The sequence below is a fragment of the Helicoverpa armigera genome, chromosome 8 (genome assembly GCF_030705265.1).
Source record: "Helicoverpa armigera isolate CAAS_96S chromosome 8, ASM3070526v1, whole genome shotgun sequence".
NCBI classification, from domain to species: domain Eukaryota; kingdom Metazoa; phylum Arthropoda; class Insecta; order Lepidoptera; family Noctuidae; genus Helicoverpa; species Helicoverpa armigera.
The window spans coordinates 1414224-1418657 of NC_087127.1; positions in this window are offsets into that span (position 1 = coordinate 1414224).

The following is a 4434-nucleotide window of genomic DNA, read 5'->3' on the forward strand; positions in this document are numbered from 1 at the left end:
AAATCTCACGTAGGTACAAGAATTTTCAGCCATAGTCAATGACCGATATTTTTTTGACCTCATGCAAAAGTATTTACAAAACGAAACAAAGAGTATTATTGGAGTATTATAGTAATCCAGTAATTAAGCTTGGACTTAGTTATTGATGAGCTAGCATTTTTGGTTCCGTTTCATTTATTATTGACATAAAAAATATTGTCATGCCGGTCATGCCTATCAAAAAGGTTAATATTATCGAATGTAAAATCAATAGGCAGTAGGTAAGCAATATTGTAATCAATTGCTTCAGAAAATTGTAATCATCGTTTGATAACATTGTTCTGAGTCGTCATTCTAAAAATATATTTTTTGAAACTCAGAAGGTGCTTTTATATAAGTATGCACATAATAATTTGTATGAAGAGGTTATTTTAAAGTATGTTTTCTATTTAATTATGAAATAAGTAGTCTACAGGTGTCAAATAAATTATTGGTTTGGTGCTGACTTCGACATATTAACTTCGACCGAGGTTCCTGACATAAAATCGATAAAAATAAAAAATAAATCTACTCGGGCAGTTTGGAGAGGCGCCAAAACTCACTGTTTGTACGTATAGCAGTCAATTATGATTTACGACGGGCCTGTAGTGATCTACACGTATGTATCGTTTATATTTTTATACTTTTATGTACATTTTATGTGCAAAATCTATAACTTTTAGATTATCTTACATTACATTGAATTTCATAATAATGTCAACATAAAAAAAGGTTTTATATTATCTAAAAACGCACACACAACTGGCTGTTGTTATCAAAAAAAATCCGGGATGCCATTAAATAGGTATTAATGTTTTTTTCTTTGTGTAATGGCATTGCCTAATTTTTTTCTGCAGAAACGGCCTGTACTTGCTTCAATCTGAAATGCAACCTTTTTTAATGTGTTTCTACATGTTTTTTTATTGAAAAAAAAAGACAGAATATATTTTATTATTTACAAAGGTTGATAAAGATCGCCTGCTTCTATTAGTTAGAATATAATTCTTTAAACTATTTTTTATAAATAGGTAATGATAATTGTACTTTATTTTAGTTCTTTATTTCATGCTGAATATTTTTCACAGGGATACAAGGATTTAAAAGATATAAGTACATTTACCTATTTATCACTACGTGATGTGCGTGCGAATGTTGGAACTGCAGATAACTTTTCATTATCAAATTAAAAGCGTTCGTCATCAGAATAAAATATATCTTATGTTGATTTTATTTAAAAAATCGAACGTATTGTTATTTGGGCATCATCAGCCATTTTATTGTCCCTTTACGGGGCAAAGGCCTCTTCTCATACAGAGATTTCATTTCATGCACAAACTTTTTCATGCCTGAACCTCAAATAACAATTAATCATTTGACAAATTAAGTGGTGAAAACAATAACACGACCGTTATGAAGATTACGAAGAATTTCTAATTCGCAAAATCCTACGTCAAACCTTAGAATGTAGTAAACAACTTTGAGTTCAACTACCACTATCGAATCTCTCTATGGCTTTAAGGTTGGCTGTAAGAGAACCCAATTCTGGGTTAAGCTCGCCATTGTACACAAACTGTCTGTATTATTTTTATATATTTGTTTTTTACAAATAAAATCTGGTACCTAGTAAACAAAGAATAATAACTTTTTACACCTTTTGTCTGGACTTGTTTGTCGCAAATCGAGGTATTTATTACCATTTATTGTCATAATCGATATAAGATTAACGTTTTAGATAATTATTTATAACTTTGACGTCATCCAGTCATACTTTTTAGTTTTCTTTACAAACAAAAGAATAAAACTAACGATAGGATTAGTTATTTTATTGGGGATCTTTATTTGATTGTAAATCAATCAATCAAGAGATTATTATTTGAATAGTCAATCAATCATTGCGTGAACTTGTTCTGTGCTATTGTTTAATGTCTGAGCGATTATTTATAGAACAATGTGGAATGAAGGATCATTAGGTAAGTACATAAGGTAGGTATTTGGTGCTATTGGAAGAAACTTTTTTCCTCTTGGTTTACTGATAGGTATTTACAAATCATAGATGTCAATTTGATATTAATATCTATTTAAGTCGTCTGCCGTCGACTCGCCAAGAAGAAGGCAATCGGCCATATTTTCACGTATCTGCGATTATTTCAGGTTTAGGTTTTAGTTTATTTCAGAGTCCCATGACGTTACTGCAGCATGTTACAGTTTATGTTTTCAAAGATCACTTTTGCTTATACCATGTAGGCTACTTTTTGAAACACGTTCGAGAATTCATTCCTATGGAAAGCAGGTGGAACCACGGTTAACAGCTACAGTACGATACTTTAGACATTAAGAACTCTCTTATGAGCATATTAATGTCCTATTCTTGCTTCACATCACTTATAAAATGTCCAAAACCGAGGCAAACTGCTAGTCTAGAACCCAGCACAAGCTATAGTTATTCCTGAATATTGACTGTTCATGTTTGTCCCATAATCGAGAATCAATGACTGTGACGTTGTGAAGACTTTGATTAATTGTCGCCATGACGCATTCTGTGACAAACAAACTCACGAAGCCTATAATAAGCCCTGTTTTGACTGCAGCTTCGGGGTGGTCAGCCCATGTTAATTATATTGTTCGGGTCTCCTGATTGGTGGTGTGAAACCTTTCGATTCAAATTCGATTGTTTTGATATTGAGCAACTGTTTTTTCTTTGTTCGACAATGTTTGTGTGTATTTTTGTTCGGAATCAGTAGAGTTGAACATCCATGGTATCTCATAACAGGAATCCCCTTTATGTCCACTCAAATAATATACAAAAGGCTGGTATGACAGATGCAAGTTCGGATTGCAGTCGCAGTTGCAGTTAGCAGCTCGCATCAAAGACCATCAAAATAGATTATAAAAAAGCCCTAGATCCAAAAATAACGTGTCAAATTATCTGCTATTGAAGTCTATGATGCCTACTGGTATTTACAACCAAAAAAACATGCATATTTTACCTACATACATAGCGTTCGGATTACAGTACCTATCTAACTAGCTACAAAATGATGCGGGTACAATCAGTACCATTTCTAGTTCGAGCTAAATTGATTACAGATTACGTGCGGATATCTAATAATAGGTTTTAAATACTATAATATTGAATGAGTATAAAGTGTTTATATTTATATTCGAGTATAACAAATAAGTCAGTAAATAATTATCACTAGGAAAAGCCTACGCTGCTACGGCGTAGCATTGCGTAGTCCTCAATTACGAAAAAGGTTAAATAATTAAAAATTGGCCTTATTCGTCCAGGGACTTATATTCTAGGTCAGGCGTTTCTTCAAAGAACCCAGAAAAACCTATTTTGAATCTTAAACCTAGATACCTTAGTAGCCTTAGTCCAATTTTCAGGTTCAAATAAAATGAAACATTTTCGAGTTTCACAACTATAAAGAAATATGTTCGATGTCTTATTTATAGGTGTTTGTGGCGACCACTCTAAACCCGCAGTCACGTCGGGCGACGTGCTAAACATGTTGTTTGTACAAACAAACAAACTGTCAACGCAGCACATGTACCTTAGTCGTACTTATTTATATAATCATTTTATAGCGTAAAGAAATCTCTGAATTGTGCTATCAATACGATTTAAAGCAGACAATAATTAAAGTACAGGTTTTTTTTTTCTTTTCTTAATGCACGTACACCCGGAATTTATGATGTAATGTAATGTGTCACGTGTAATTCATACTTTCTCACTTAAACGATCTCTATATTTTTAGAGCAGACGACTCAAGATTTTTTTTTGCCAAATAATAACGAATGTAATTTTCATAACTACCGTGTTTTAATTTCAACCAGATCCGCACACTCTTGACTGACTTCACAGTCCACGACTCTGAGATTGAAGAAAATCGTCCGAGAGAAAGTGATGAAGAAGGGAAGGTCATGACCCTCAGCACTAAGGAATACGACGCAAAGAGAGATTTTAGACATTCAGTGTGTACTGACTTATTGTCACCAATGTAAGACAAACCAAATAATTCAAAATTTCGAGAAGATATCCGTGCAAGGCATTATTTACTCATGTCATTATAGAGTTATTGACGTTAAGAAGGTCATAGCAGCTCGGTGAATGGCTCACTGTGCTTAACGGGTTTGATTCCGGCTGTGAACAAATATTGTTTTAGTCCAGACTGTTAGAGCAAAAATTTGGTAAGAAGGATCTCCAAACACAGGAACTCAAATACTTACCTAAGATGTTTGATAGTGGTCACGTCTCTTCTGACCCTAAATCGTATAAAAAATATTCGACATAGGTAAACAAAACAATTCATTGTTGATAGACTAGCAGAGAGAGACTGTCAGAATAAAACCCACTCCTTGTACATACATCTAGGTCTAGCCTTAGTCTACCTGGGTCTACCTCTACCTTAACTG